The following is a 17,377-nucleotide window of genomic DNA, read 5'->3' on the forward strand; positions in this document are numbered from 1 at the left end:
AAATCTGTAAACAATGTCTCTGGTATTTTCATAGGGATTACATTGAAACTGTACATTATTATTAATTGTATAGATACTTTAATTATGTAAATTATTCCAATCTAAAGGCAAAAATATTTTCCATTTTTCTGTCACCAATTATTTCTTTTATGAATATATTATTTTTTCTATATTAATTTTAATGATACAACAAGAATGCTGTATCATTTTAACATAAAGAGCTCAGTTACTATGCCAGCAATCTTCAATAATCTTTTTTACCAATATTTTCTGATTTTTATTACCTATTCATTTGACAAAAGCACTTTATTTAACAATTAAGATACAATCACTGTATATTCATTTATTACGTACAAAGGATACTTCAAAAAGTTTGAAGAAAATGGAATATAAAAGTACATTTATTTTGGTGCAGGAAAACTTGAAATCCATGCAGATAAGAGAATGTTTAAAAAACTCAATGAAAATAAGTGTTAAAAAATCTACATATGAATTTTAAGTTTTTCTGAACCAAATAATTTGTTTCCTTTTACAAGAATTTTTACAAGAATTTTTTTTATTTAATAAATATAAATTTCCAAAGTACAATTTATGGATTACAAGGGCTTTTCCCCACATAAGTTCCCTCACACCTGCAACCCTCCCATCTCCCGCTCCCTCTCCCATTCCATTCGCATCAAGATTCCTTTTTAATTATCTTTATATACAGAAGATCAATTTAGTATATATTAAGATTTTAACAGTTTGCACCCACACAAAACATAAAGTGTAAAATACTGTTTCAGTACTAGTTATAGCATGAATAACATTGAACAACACATTAAGGACAGAGATCCTACATGAGGAGTAAGTGCACAGTGACTCCTGTTGTTGAATTAACAAATTGACACTCTTGTTTATGGCATCCGTAATCTCCCTAGGCTCTTGTCATGAGCTGCCAAGGCTATGGAAGCCTTGTGAGTCGCCAAGTCCGATCTTATTTAGACAAGGTCATAGTCAAATTGGAAGTTCTCTCCTCCCTTCAGAGAAAGGTACCTCCTTCTTTGATGGCCCATTCTTCCTACTGGGATCTCACTCAGAGATCTTTCATTTAGGTTTTTTTTTTTTTTTTTTTTGCCAAAGTGTCTCACTTTCCATGACTATAATAATCTGATGGGCTCTTCAGCCAGATCTGAGTGCCTTAAGGGCTGATTCTGAGGCCAGAGTGCTGTTTAGGACATCTGCCATTCTATGAGTCTGCTGGGTATCCCGCTTCCCATGTTGGATCGTTCTCTCCCTTTTTTATTCTATCAGTTAGTATTAGCAGACTCTACTCTTGTTTGTGTGATCCCTTTGACTCTTAGACCTATCAGTGTGATCAATTGTGAACTGAAATTGATCACTTGGACTAGTGAGATGGCATTGGTACATGCCACCTTGATGGGATTGAATTGGAATCCCCTGGCACGTTTCTAACTCTACCATTTTGGGCAAGTCAGCTTGAGCATGTCCCAAATTGTACATCTTCTCCCTCTCTTATTACACTCTTATATTTAACAGAGATCACTTTTCAGTTAAGTTTAAATGGCAAAGAATAATTGTGTGTTAATTAAAGAGTTCAACCAATAGTATTAAGTAGAACAAAAAAAAAAAACACTAAAAGGGATAAAGTATTAAGTTGTACATCAATAGTCAGGACAGGGCTGATCAAGTAACCGTTTCTCATAGTGTCCATTTCATTCAAAAGGTTTCCTTTTTGGCGCTCAGTTAGTGTCACCAATCAAGAAAAATATATGATATTTGTTCCTTTGGGACTGTCTTATTTCACTCAGCATGCTGTTTACATTCCTCCATTTTGTTGCAAATGACCAGATTTCATTTTTTTTAATGCTGTATAGTATTCTAAAGAGTACATGTCCTATAACTTCTTTATGCAGTCTACTGTTGATGGACATTTAGGTTGATTCCAGGTCTTAGCTATTGTGAATTGAGCTGCAATAAACATTGAGGGGCAGACTGCTCTTTTATTTGCCAATTTAATTTCCTTTGTGGAAATTCCAAGGAGTGGGATGGCTGGGATGTATGGTAGGGGTATATTCAGGTTTCTCAGCAATCTCCAAACTGATTTTCATAGTGGCTTTACCAGTTTGGACTTAGAAGACAGAGCACAGGAAAGTGTACAGTCAAACCAAAGAAAAGAAGAAGAAATTAGAAATCTAAAAAAATATTTTTGGGAATCTACAGGATACTATCAAAATCCCAACATTCGGATTCTAGGAATTCCTGAAGGCATGGAGAGAGAGAAAGGATTAGAAGGCCTTTTCAGTGAGATACTAGCAGAGAACTTCCTGAGTTTGGAGAAGGACAGAGACATCCTAGTACAGGAAGCTCATAGAACACCTAGTAGACATGACCAAAAGAGATCCTCACCATGAAACGTTGTAATCAAACTCACCACAGTGAAACATGAAGAAAAGATGCTAAAATGTGCAAGAGAGAAACGTCAGATTACTCTCAGAGGATCTCCAATTAGACTCACAGCAGACTTTTCATCAACAACCCTACAGGCTAGGAGAGAATGACAAGATATAGCCAGAGAAGAAATCAACAGGATTGAATAAAAAAAAATTACAGAAAATCAGCCAAACGAAGAGCTGGCTTTTTGAAAAAATAAAATTGACACACCATTGGCCCAACTAACTAAAAAAGGAAGAGAAAATACCCAAATCAATAAAATCAGAGATGAAAAAGGAAACATAACAACAAACACCACAGAAATAAAAAAGAATCATCAGAAATTACTACAAGGACTTGTAGGCCAGCAAACAGGGAAATCTATCAGAAATGGATAGATTCCTGGACACATGCAACCTACCTAAATTGAACCAGGAAGACATAGGAAACCTAAACTGACCCATAACTGAGACAGAAATTGAAACAGTAATAAAGGCCCTCCCAACAAAGAAAAGCCCAGGACCAGATGGATTCACTGCTAAATTCTACCAAACATTTAAAGCAGAACTAACTCCAATTCTTCTCAAACTATTCAGAACAATCAAAAGAGAGGGAATCCTCCCAAATTATTTCTATGAAGCCAGCATCACCTTAATTCCTAAGCCTGAAAAACATGCAGCATTAAAAGAAAATTGCAGACCAATATCCCTGATGAACATAGATGCAAAAATCATCAATAAAATTCTAGCCAATAGAATGCAACAACACATCAGAAAGATCATCCACCCAGACCAAGTGCGATTTATTCCTCGTATGCAGGGATGGTTCAATGTGTGAAAATCAGTCAGTGTGATACACCACATTAACAGACTGCAGAAGAAAAACCACATGATTATCTCAATGGATGCAGAGAAAGCATTCGATAAAATTCTACACCCTTTCATGATGAAAACTCTAAGCAAATTGGGTACAGAAGGAACATTCCTCAATACAATCAAAGCAATTTATGAAAAATCCACAACCAGCATCCTATTGAATGAGGCAAAGTTGGAAGCATCTACACTGAGATCTGGTACCAGACTGGGATGGCCACTCTCACCACTGCTATTCAATATAGTTCTGGAAGTTTTAGCCCAAGCTATTAGGCAAGAAAAAGATATTAAAGGGCTACAAATTGGGAAGGAAGAAGCCAAACTATCCCTCTTTGCAGATGATGTGATTCTTTATTTAGGGGTTCCAAGGAACTCTACTAAGAGACTATTGGAACTCATAGAAGAGTTTGGCAAAATAGCAGTATATAAAATCAATGCACAAAAATCAACAGCCATTGTATACACAGGGAATGCCATGGCTGAGAAAGAACTTTTATAAATCTTTTTTTTTTTTTTTTTGACAGGCAGAGTTAGACAGTGAGAGAGAGATAGACAGAGACAAAGGTCTTCCTTTTTCCTTTGGTACACCACACAAAGTGGCCTCTATAGATGGCAGGCTGCACCGATCCGAATTCAGGATCCAGGTGCCTCTTCCTGGTCTCCCATGTTGGTGCTGGGCCCAAGAACTTGGGCCATCCTCCACTGCACTCCCTGGCCATAGCAGAGAGCTTGACTGGAAGAGGAGCAACTGGAACAGAATCCAGTGCCCCAACCCTGGACAAGAAACCAGGGTGCTGGTGCCACAGGCAGAGGATTAGCCTAGTGAGCTGCGGCACTGGCAGAGAAAGAACTAAGATCAATCCCATTCACAATAGCTACAAAAACAATCAAATACCTTGGAATAAATTTAACCAAGGATGTTAAAGATCTCTATGATGAGAATTACAAAATCTTAAAGAAAGAAATAGAAGAGGATACCAAAAAATGGAAAAATCTTCCATGCTCATGGATTGGAAGAATCAACATCATCAAAATGTCCATTCTCCCAAAAGCAATTTATAGATTCAATGTGATACCAATCAAAATACCAAAGACATTCTTCTCAGATCTGGAAAAAATGATGCTGAAATGCATATGGAGGCACAGGAAACCTCGAATAGCTAAAGCAATCTTGTACAACAAAAACAAAGCTGGAGGCATCACAATAGCAGATTTCAGGACATACTACAGGGCAGTTGTTATCAAAACAGCATGGTACTGGTGCAGAAACAGATGGATAGAAAAATGGAACAGAATATAAACAGCAGAAATCAACCCAAACATCTACAGTCAACTTATATTTGATCAAGGATCCAAAACCAATCCCTGGAGTAAGGACAGTCTATTCAATAAATGGAGCTAGGAAAACTGAATTTCCACATGCCAAAAATTGAAGCAAGACCCCTACCTTTCACCTTACACACAAATTCACTCAACATGGATTAAAGATCTAAATCTATGACCCGACACTATCAATTATTAGAGAACATTGGAGAAACCCTGCAAGATAAAGGCACCGGCAAAGACTCCTTGGAAAAGACCCCAGAAACACAGGCAGTCAAAGCCAAAATAAATATTTGGGACTGCATCAAATTGAGTTTCTGTACTGCAAAAGAAACAGTCAGGAAAGTGAAGAGGCAACCGACAGAATGGGAAAAAATATTTGCAAACTATGCAACCGATCAAGTTTTAATAACCAGGATTTAAAAGAGATCAAGGAACTCCACAACATCAAAACAAACAACCCACTTAAGAGATGGGCCAAGGACCTCACTAGACATTTTTCAAAAGAGGAAATCCAAATGGCCAACAGGCACATGAAAAAATGTTCAACATCACTAGCCATCAGGGAATTGCAAATCAAAACCACAATGAGGTTCCACCTCACCCCAGTTAGAATGGCTCACATTCAGAAATCTACCAACAACAGATGCTGGAGAGGATGTGGGGAAAAAGGGACACTAACCCACTATTGGTGGGAATGCAAACTGGTAAAGCCACTATGGAAGTCAGTCTGGAGATTTCTCAGAAACCTGAATATAACCCTACAATACAACCCAGCCATCCCACTCCTTGGAATTTACCCAAAGGAATTTAAATTGGCAAACAAAAAAGCTGTCATGAATGTATTATAATTTTTATTGTAGATTTCTTTCACTTGTTTAAATTTATTACTAAATGGTTAAGTTTTGGTGGCCATTGTGTATTCAATTTCTTTCTTGATTTATTTTTTGGTAAGCTCATCATTCATGCATAACAAAGCTCCTGATTTTTTTGTGTTTGTTTCATAACCTGCAACTTGACTGAATTGTTTTATCAGTTCTAACAGTTTTGGTGGTGTGTTTAGGTTTTTGCATGTACAACAATATGTCATCTTCAAACATGGGTATTTTGTCATCTACCTTTTCTATTTTAATGTCTTTTATTTCTTTCTCCTCCATAATTCCTCTTGCTAACACTTCCACTACTACATTGAATATGCATGGTGAAAGTGGACATCCTTGTCTTGTTCTGGGTCTGATGGGGATTCTTTCAGCTTTTCCGAATTCAGTATGATATTTGCTATTGATTTATCACAGAAAGCTTTTAGAATTTTGACATATACTCCTGTATACCTTGTATGTGGAAGGATTTCATCATAAAGGGATGTTGAACTTTATCAGATATTTTCTCTGCATCAATTGAGATCACCATGTTGAATTTGTTCTTCATTCTATTGCTAAGATTTAGGACATTTATTGATTTGTGAATGATGAAGCATTCTTGCATCACTTGGATAAATCCCACTTTATCAATTTAACTTTTTGGTGTGTTTTAGACTCAATTTGCCAGTATTTTGTTGAGAATTTTTGCATCTATGTTCATTAAGGATATAAGGCTGTAGTTTCCATGTAATGTCCTTGTTCATTTTTGGTATCAGTGATGCTATTCCCACACAAAGAGTTTGGAAGAGTTCCATCTTATTCAATGTTTTGTAAGTCTTGAAAGTATCGGGGTTAGTTCCTCTTTACATGTTTTGTAGAATTCAGTGGCAAAATTGTAAGGTATTAGAATTTTCCTTGAAGGAAAACTTTGAATTACTTCTTGAATCTTGTTGTTTGTTATGGTTCTGTTTAGACTTTCTATGTCTTCTTGTTTTAATCTTGATAATTTATATGTATTGTAGAAGTTTTCTATTTCTTTGAGGTTTTTCAGTTTTTTAGCATATCATTTTTTTTTTTTTTTTTGAGAGAGGGAGAAAGGTCTTCCTACCGTTGGTTCACCCCCTAAATGGCCGCTATGGCCGGAGTTACGCTGATCCAAAGCCAGGAGCCAGGTGTTTCCTCCTGGTCTCTCATGCGGGTACAGGGGCCCAAGCACTTGGGCTACCCTCCACTGCCCTCCTGGGCCACAGCAGAGAGCTGGACTGGAAGAGGAGCAACCAGGACTACAACCCGGCACCCATATGGGATGCTGGCGCCACAGGTGGAGGATTAACCAAGTGAACCACAGTGCCGGTCCCAGAATACCATTTTTCATAGTAGTTTCTTACAATTATTTTATTTCACTGATGTCACATGCAATGGTTCCTTTTTCATCCCTTATTTATTTGAGTTTCCTTTCTTTTCATTGTTAGTCTAGCTAAAGATTTGTCTGTTTACCCTCTCAAAATACCAGCTTTTTGTTTTGTTGAACTGTATTGCTTTTATAGTTTCAATTTCATTTATTTTTTCTCTTTTATTATTTCTCACCTCTTCCTGATTTTGGTCTTGTTTGCTCTTAAATTTCTAAGCCTTTGAGATGCATCATTAGATAATTTATTTGAGACATTTCTAATTTTTAATGTAAACAATTAAAGCTATAAACTTACCTCTTAACACTGCTTTTTGCTATATCCCACTGCTTTTGATAAGTGGTGTTTTCTTTGTCATTTATTTCAAAAAAGTTTTTTTTATTTCTTTTTTAAATTTCTTCAATGACCATTGGTCATTCAGTAGCATGTTGTTTAATTTCCATGCTTTTATAAATGTTCTATTTCTCTTCTTGTTGTTGATTTCTATTTCTATTCCTTTGTGGTCTTAGAGAAAACATGATATAATTTCAATCATTTTAACTTAGTGATATTGATTGTGTTTTAATATATTATATACCCTAGAAAATGTTTCATGTGCAGGTGAGTAGAATGTGTATTCTGTAGCTGTTGTGTGAATTGTCCTATAGATGTCCATTAGGTCCATTTGCTCAGTTATATGTTTCACAGCCAATGTATCTTCATTGGTTTTTCTCTTATTGCCCAGATTATCTGTCCATTAATGACAGTGGGATAATGAAGGCACTCACTATTATTATATGGAAGTCTATCTCTCCTTTTAATTCTAATAATATTTGCTGTATATGTATAGGTAGCTTCACGCTGGTGCATATGTAACTATGATTATTGTATCTTCTTGCTGAATGAATCCTTTTATCAAAATAGTTTCCTTGTTTGTCTCTTTTTTACAGTTGTTGATTTATAGTCTCTTTTATCGGGTATGAATATAGCTATACTTGCTCATTTTTGGTTCCTATTTGCCTGGTATATCTTTTTCTAGGCCTTCATATTAATTCTGTGTATATCTTTATTTATAAAGTGAGTTTCTTATAGGCAGAATATAGTGTGATCTTGTTTTTTCTTTAATATACTCAGTCACAAAAATATTTTGCCAAGGTAATTTAATCCACTATGTTCAGGGTTAGCATTGGTGTATAAGAACCATTAACCTGTCAATTTGTTCATATGTTACTGATTGTATCTTCTTTATTGGTGAATTTGTTAGTGTCACATTTTATGTTTATTACTGATGTAGGGCTTCCTTCAGAAATTCTCGTAAAATTGGTCTGGTAGTGGTAAATTCTCTCAGCTTTAACTTATCTGGGAGATACATTTTTCTTTGGAAGTCTAAAGGATAGCTTATTTGCATATAAAAGCCTTGGTTGGCCTTTTTTTATTCTGTGACCTTGAATAGATCATCTCACTCTCTTCTAGTTTGTAGGGATTCTGCCAAAATGCTTTCTGTTAGTTCAGCTGGTTTTCTATTAGATGTAATGTGATGCTTTTCTCTTACTGTCTTTAGGATTCTCTCTTTGTCCTTAACTTTTGACAGTTTGACTACAATATTCCTTCTTGAAGACCTTTTTCGTTTGAGTCTTCTTAGGATTATTTGAACTTCCCGTAACATGGATATCCATGTCTATTTAAAGACCTGAGAACTTTTCTATTATTTTATTTAGTAGTTTCTCAAAATGTTTTTCTTTCTCTTATCCTTCAGTAATCCTTATGATACAAATAATTTGTCATTTAATGGTGTCCCATATTTCACAGAGACTTTCTTCATTCTTTTTTCCTTCTTTTCTCTTTATTTTTGTCTACTTGGGTTATTTCATAAGTGTAGTTCTCCAAATTATACTTTCTTTGCAACACTTGGTGTATTCTGCTGTTGAAGCTTTCAATATTAATTTTTATTTTATTTATTGAAGTTTTCATATAAAAAATTTGTGTCTTCCTAATGATTTCTATCTCCTTAGTGATTTTTAATTCATGTCTTTTACTGATTTCCTCAATTCTTTATCTATCTGTATTCTCACATTGTACTGAGTTTCCTTACAACAATTATTTTGAATCCTATTGCTGGTATTTTGTAGATTTCCTTCTATAAGAATCTAATTCTGGAGAACTAATGTATCCTTTTGGAGGTGTCATGTTGTCTTTCTTCTTCATATTTCTTGTGTCTCTAGGCTGCCATCTGTGCTTCTATTACCTTACTTATGAAGTAGGTTTCATTAGAAAAGAGTTTATTGGCCAGCACCGCGGCTCACTAGGCTAATCCTCCGCCTAGCGGCGCCGGCACACCGGGTTCTAGTCCCGGTTGGGGCGCCGGATTCTGTCCCGGTTGCCCCTCTTCCAGTCCAACTCTCTGCTGTGGCCAGGGAGTGCAATGGAGGATGGCCCAGGTGCTTGGGCCCTGCACCCCATGGGAGACCAGGAAAAGCACCTGGCTCCTGGCTCCTACCATCGGATCAGCGCGGTGCACCGGCCGCAGTGCGCCGGCCGCGGTGGCCATTGGAGGGTGAACCAACGGCAAAGGAAGACCTTTCTCTCTGTCTCTCTCTCTCACTGTCCACTCTGCCTGTCAAAAAATAAAAAAAATGAATAAATAAAAATAAAAAAAAAGAAAAGAGTTTATGGTTTAAATGGAACAGAGGGTATAACTTGGCTTCTTGCTTTGGTTTGGTTTTACGTGAGCCCAGAAGTATAGTCTCTGAGTGATCGCTTTGGCTTTAAGCACTGTTACCCGTGTCTGTAAGTAGTAGAGCAGTCAATTCTTCAGCATTTTATAGGGTTATAAGAGTGAATTTAGATGAATTTTAGCTTCCTTGGGTCTGTATATTTAGTCTTCAGTTAGTTCAGTGTCAGTTACTACAGACTCAACCAGTGAGATCCATACTGCTGGGATGGTGGGGCAACGGCGTTCTTTGGCAAGAAGCACCTGAAGACAAATTTTGGTGAACATGTCTGCTTTATTCATGACCAAGCACACTATTTAAAGGGCAGGCAGAGGGGACATAGCTAATTCAGGGCAACACTAATTCTATAGGATAGAGCCGATATTGGCACCGCTATGCTTCTCCAGCTAGCTTGAAGGTCACGTAGGCTATGGTAGTTTTCCTAATGGATCTGGGCCATTGGCAATTATAGGGAGGGCAATGGGGGAATGTGCCTAGGGCTCCTGCCAACTGCCAGCAGTCAGACAAACCTCCTGCATAGGCTAGGCAGGCAATCATCCAGCTAGGCACAGAATCACCCACAAGCTGCACTAGAGATTGTGATAGCTGAGATATTGCTGCTGGTGCTGAGGGACACAAAGAAGGCTGCTCCCTTGTCCTGCTGGCAAGCCTGACGGATGCTGGGGTTTGTGGCACCAGAGCTACAACTATCTATCACTGTGTGATGATGTTGATGTGCCCTACTGCATGACCCAAGGGGAGAGTACAACTGATTCTGGGGCTTAAAACCAACAGCCCTAGTCCCAGGACTAGGGATATGAACTCCAACCTGCTCTGGTCCTACAATGAGACTACAAGACATACTACTGATTTTGCACAGCCACATGTAGATTCAGAGAAGTGAAATGCGGGCAGGCTTTTCCATAGATTCCACTGGGTAGATTAGTATTGATTGTTACCATCCTGGTGTTGCAGGACACAGTGGGATTTCTACTCAGTTCACTCAGGGTGGGACTCAGGAGTTAGAGATTGTGGTAGCCACCCATCTGAAGCACAACAATGCAGATAGTGCCCTTCAAATACCGTGAGTGCAGTTTACTCCAAAGATTATAATACCAACATCAGCAGTCCCAGTTCTGCAAGGCACAGATGAAACTTACCCCCAGTTCTCACAAGTCATGCAGGGATACTGCTGAGATCTGTGCCTCGGGCTCGCAGCTACATGAGCTAGAAGGCACGTAGGAAACTTCCTCAGATTGGGTCTGCATTTTTTGAATTGCTGCTGGTTGGTGCTAGCCACAGAAAAGCTGTGGGAAAACCCTTGGGGCACATAGAATGAGTAAGTCAGCTCTGAGACTTGTGACCCAAACTCCTACAGAGCAGCATGCAGGGAATCTGCTCTCCACACAGTAATTTGTCCTGACTCTGACTGTGCTAGCTTCTAGTAGCAGCAGGGCAGGGGCCAGCTGTGGGAGTCCACTTAGCCAACTGAATCTGGTGCTTTGTGGGAAAAGGAGAGTGGAGAGGCAATGTGGCTTCCCTTTCCAGAGCCAAGTGTTTTCTCAGACCTCTCTCTGCTCCCTAGGCTACAATTAAAGTCGGGGTGGGGTGGGGTGGAGTAGACTGTTGAATTGCCCATCAATTCAAGCTGCCAGTTCTAGAGCATGCAGCAATTTCTCCCTACCTTGGCTTGGGAAGATGGCAACTCCCAGCCAGCAGTTGGCTCTGCACAATACTTACATGTTCTTTTTCCTTTCTGTCCTGTGTAGTCTGTTCTGTTCTACCATACTTCCACTGAAAATTTCTGTCATTCCACTGGAGAATCCTTCCTCTGTTTTTCTCGTATCTTTCTATGACTTAGGTAAGTGTGACTTCTTGCTTTTCAGCCATCTTGGCTCCCCTAGAATTACTTTTGATATCATCTATCTGAAAGAATCATTTTTGGTGTGAAAAAAGAAATTGAGCTCATTTTTAAAAATGATCAGATCCAGATATATGAAGGAAAAATAATGTTCTCAAAAAGTTATAATATCTCATGTATCTCAGGAATTATTTTTTCACTTTCCAATCACAAATAGAAATGCCTTAAATTCAAGAAATTGCTGCAGATTAAAGCAAGCTAGATGGACATGAAAATTAAATACACTAGGTGATTTTTTATCTGACCCTGGTAAAATTAATGATATTTAAATAGGGGCTATAGATTACTTAACAATATTATATCAGTATTAGTATCCATGTTTAAACAATTGCGTTTGAGAAACTGATATATAGGTTGTAAGAATCCTATTATGATTTTTGCAACTTTTTATGACTTCTAATTTGTTCCAAAATAAAGAAATATAACCTTCAATGATGAAAGTATAATCAACTTACAAAACTGGTTTAGTATGTATTTTGTTTCCCTAGCTAATGGTGTATTCCGTAACTATATAAATATTATAATTTACTTGTATATTTCTTTCTAAATTGTATATTTTATTTTTTTCAAAGATTTATTTGTTTTACTTGAAAGTCAGAGTTACACAGAGAGAGGAGAGGCACTCCCCAATTGGCTGCAACAGCCAGAACTGCACTGATCTGAAGCCAGGAGCCAGGCACTTCTTCTGGGTCTCCCACATAGGTACAGAGGTCCAGGGACTTGGGCCATCTTCTACTGCTATCCCAGGCCATAGCAGAGAGCTGGATGGGAAGTGGAGCAACTGGATCTTGAATTGGTGCCCATATTGGATGCTGGCATTTCAGGCCAGGGTGTTAACCTGCTGTACCACAGCGCTGGCCCCATAAATTGTATCTTTTAAATACTAGGGCCAATGTGAAATAAAATTTATATTTTGTATAGATTTGATTCATAGTTTCTTTTCATGAAATATTATTCTTCTAAGTTCAGCTACCATAGCATTTTACCAAAGAATTATTGTTTTTGTTTTTGACAGGCAGGGTTAGACAGAGAGAGAGAGACAGAGAGAAAGGTCTTCCTTTTCCATTGGTTCACCCCCCAAATGGCCACTACAGCAGGCGCACTGCACCGATCTGAAGCCAGGAGCCAGATGCTTCCTCCTGGTCTCCCATGTGGATGCAGGGCCCAAGGACTTGGGCCATCCTCCACTGCCTTCTCGGGCCACAGCAGAGAGCTGGACTGGAAGAGGAGCAACCTGGACAGAATCCAGCGCCCCAACCAGGATTAGAACCAGGGGTGCCAGCGCTGCAGGTGGAGGATTTGCCTATTGAGCCGCGGCGCCGGCCAGAATTATTGTTAACTATTAAGTTTTTTTGAATCATTAACTCCAATAAAAAATACTATGGTCGCTATACAGCACCAATACCTTTTAATGGTGCTTTACATATTCCTATGGTTTCTTTACTAGTGTATTATATTTCAGAAACTAATTGAGATAATAAAATTAAATAATCTGAGTGGACTTCTTAGAGAATCTTAGGGAAAACAAAGTTAACTTGGTCCATCAAACTGCAAAAAAAATGTAATGACCTGAATCCATTACATATTTTAATAACAAGTGCTCATGACTAACATACTGTCTGGAACCACTATTTGGGGTGCATAATTATTGTAAGATCCTTAATTTCCATCTTTTTTAAAGTTTATTTTTATTTATTTAAAATGAAGAATGACAGGGATACAGACAGAAAGAGATAGTTTTCATCCACTTACTCACTCCCCAAATTCTGTCACCAGCCAAGGCTGAGTCAGGTTAAAACCAGGAGCCTTGAAATAAATCTGAATCTTCCACATGGGTAGCAATTAAACCATCTTTTCCTACCTCCTTGTATCCACATTTCCAGGAAGCAAAATTCAAAGCAGAGGAAGGACTTGAACCCAGGCAATCCAATATGGAATGCAGGCATCCTAAGTGGTAGCTTAACCTACTGTGCTATAATGTCTGCCCCACTTATTTATTTTGAGGAAAGATAAAAAAGATTAAAAGTTGAATCATATATATGTATATATACATATATACTTATATAAAATACTCTTAAATCATTTATTTCCATGGCTACCTTATGAAGGGAGTTAGTTATATTAACTTTGCACAAATCTGATAAGGCATGTTAGAAAGATGAAAAACCATCACTGAAAATCAACATTTTAGACATTTGAGTGCAATTTAACATAGCGACATGAAAAATCAAATTCAGTGACATAACTTTAGAAAGTTGATAAATTTGAGGCCAGCGCCGTGGCTCAATAGGTTAATCCTCTGCCTTGTGGCGCCAGCACACCGGGTTCTAGTCCCGGTCGGGGCGCCGGATTCTGTCCTGGTCACCCCTCTTCCAGTCCAGCTCTCTGCTGTGGCCTGGGAGTGCAGTGGAGGATGGCCCAAGTCCTTGAGCCCTGCACCCACGTGGGAGACCAGGAGAAGCACATGGCTCCCAGCTTCGGATCAGCGTGGTGTGCCAGCCGCAGCGGCCATTGGAGGGTGAGAGGAAGACCTTTCTCTCTGTCTCTCTCTCTCTCACTGTCCACTCTGCCTGTCAAAATAAATAAATAAATAAATAAATAAATAAAATAGTAAATAAATAAATAAATAAATCTTTAAAAAAAGTTGATGAATTTGGAAGGCAATATGGTACAGTATGTTAAGCCACAACTGAGGATTCTAGTAACCCACACTAGAGTGTCAATTCAAGTCTCAACTATTCAACTTTCAATCCCGTTTCCTGTTAATGGATTCTGAAGCATATGGTAGCTGCCACCTATGTGGGAAGTTCTGGGCTCCTGGCTTAAGCTTGGTCCAACCTTGGGTGTTGTGACCATTTGGAAAGTAAACCCATGGATGGAACCTGCTCTCTATTTTTTTTTTTCTCTCTCTCTCTCATTCTGTGTGTGTGTGTGTATGTGTGTGTTACTTTACCTTTTAAATAAATGAAAATGAATGCATAAAACATTTTTTACAAAGAGTATATTTTAAATAAGCAGATAAATAAATTTGATAGTTTTAAATTAGAAATTCTAGTAAATTAGGTAGTTAATTGTAGAACGTCCACAAACTTCATGAAAATTGAAGGTTATATGCTTTTGATTAAAGATAACAGAAAATTATCTGCCACACTGAAAAAGAGGGCATTTCATCCCAATTTCTCCCCCTGGGCCCTATTACTTGCCTTAATAAATTGAACCTGGTAGGTGTCATGCTCTGTATCTTCTGATGTTGCACCTAAGAATGTTAGTGTTTTTTACTTCACAGAATCAGAACACCCCATTTTGGAACCCAACTGCCATACTGTGAAAAATTAAAGCACTAGGGAAAGGCCACACAGATGAGAACTGTTGACAGTTTCTATTATGCTTTCAGATAACAGCCATTCCCAAACATTATAAGTCATCTTGGGTAGCCCAGTTCCGTCAAGCGTTCACATTGTTGTTGACTCCAGTCAAAGCCACAAAGGACAAAAGATTCACCCAAATAAACTTAGACAAACCACCGAACAATGGTAGTAAGTGGCTGCTTTCATTATAAATTTGAGATGGTTTATTACACAGCAATAGACAACCCAGATAAAGGATGTGTTCCATATTACCTTTCTCCATCGTGGTGTGTGATTTCTGTGATCATAACGGCAGTTCCCAATTCAAAACCTTTACTAAACTGGGATGTCAAACTTTTTAAAAAAGTGAGTACTTCTTTACTTTCATCCACTTAAAATGCAGAATGACAGAGACACACACACACAGAGGAAGGGATGAGAGAAAGAGAGAGAGAGAGAGATCTTAAATTCACCAGTTTTACATCTAAAATGTCCACAGGACCCAGGAATGGACCCTGTGAAATAAGGAACCAGGAACCCTACCCAGATCTCCAACATGGGTGGCAAGGGCCCAGGCATTTTGAGTCAATTTCTGCTGCTTTTTGAGATGCAATAGCAGCACTCTGTTAAGGCATGCAGACATCCCAGGTTCTATCTAGGTCTTTCACATGGCTGGAACACATTTAGTCTATTGAGCCAACTCTATGGCCCCATTTTGAATCTACAATAGCAGGAAACCAAGGTCAGGATCTGGAATCCAGTATCAAACTCAAGGATTCGAATATGAAATACAAGAATCCTGCTTGCTAAGAAAAATGCCTGGCTCTGCAATGGTAACATGTATTAGGTGTTAGTTTTAAAAACTTTTAAAGTAACATGATAACCACTTTTCTAAGATAAAATACATTTTTAAGGGTTTATGTAATTTAGCTCAAAATTATGTATTGAATTATTGAATTATATATATAATGATATTTAAATGAATTATAGAGCAGTAAGAGACTATCAGTAGGTACATAAAGGATCTCAGAAATTTAAACTTTACTGGAATATTTCTGTATGGTTTTTTAAAGTATGAAAGCAAGAGTTGAATTTTCATAAATAAGAGAACTTGAAGGACAGAGAGATGAGAATGTTCCACACTGAGAGAGAATTATATGCATAGATTTAAGAATGATCATGACCATGACCACTGAGGGGTAGTTTGGAAACAAAGTTCACTAAAGCAAAAATGTAAGTGTCAGGAATTAGTAGGAGAAAATAGCTAAAATTTCAACTGATTTATGTAATGGTATGGGTGCAGTTTGTTTTTTTAAAGGTTATTTTTCTTTGTTAATAATTAAATATCTTGCTGAATGTCATTGAGGAGAAATGTGGTTGTTGGCTGTAATCACAAATATCCTCACACACAAATGAGTATGTCAGTTTTTGCATTTAAAATTCAGGAAGCAAAAGTTCATCATTTCACACAGGTCTAAGTTTGCAATGGCATAGACTCCTGACAGCTGAAATAGAGATTGCTAGTTAGAAATGTATAGAAAGTGAAGCATGTAAATGATGATGAAATGCAAATATGCTGAAATACTATTAAAAAGTTTTCTCTTTACTTTCAAACTTAGTTTTGTATGTCCTTGCCTGAAGAATATTCATTCCTGATGTAGTAAAGCCTTCATCTGGTATCTCAGGGTGAAGTAAAAGGAACACTCATAGAACCCTGATTTAAGACATAGATGATAATTAGCCAATGGAATTAACTCCAGCAACCAGAAATAGGGAAGATTTTAGCTAACTTGCCTTACAAGCATTTGGTTGTGGCATTGCTATCTCCTTAAAGCTTGGGAAGAAATGAAAACTACTCTAGGAAAATACTATTAGTATATGCATAGGTGCTTGCTTTTCTTTCACTGTATTTATAATTGTACCAAGAGGGTTATGGGTTGACAAGTCTTCCCAAAACTCATGCAACATGTTTAAACTCCGATCTTTTAATGTGAATACTTGATAGATCAAGGGTAGAGACTTGGTCTAGTTATGACATTGAAAGATGTCTGGTGGGAGGTGTTTAGTTCATTGATAGTGTTCCTTCAGATGGTAGTTCTCATATGTAGGGTGATTATTATTTGAGTTCAAGTTCTGCCTAACTTCACACTTTGTACTTTGTGGCTTAAAATGTGATCATCCCTCCCACCCTGCCATGACCAGCCTCTACCACACACTGAACAAAGAGGCCACCCAACCATGAACTGTAGCCTCCAAACTATAAGCTGAAATAAGCACGTTCTTTCCCCTGGAGCTCCTCTTGGTTATTTTAGTGAAAGTAATGAGAAGACTGATACAGTGAGAGGCAAGCTTCATTCAAGGAAATTGGTAGGTATATTCAATGATTTGAGATTTAATAAAAAATCAATGGGATACATGGTTTACATTTGATATTCATACTTTCAAAAATTTCAAAATTATTTTAAGAATTTGTATTATCTCAGTCAATGTTGATGTGCTTTACTCTTTGGCAATAAATGAAC

This window comes from Oryctolagus cuniculus, chromosome 7 (genome assembly GCF_964237555.1).
Source record: "Oryctolagus cuniculus chromosome 7, mOryCun1.1, whole genome shotgun sequence".
Taxonomy (NCBI): domain Eukaryota; kingdom Metazoa; phylum Chordata; class Mammalia; order Lagomorpha; family Leporidae; genus Oryctolagus; species Oryctolagus cuniculus.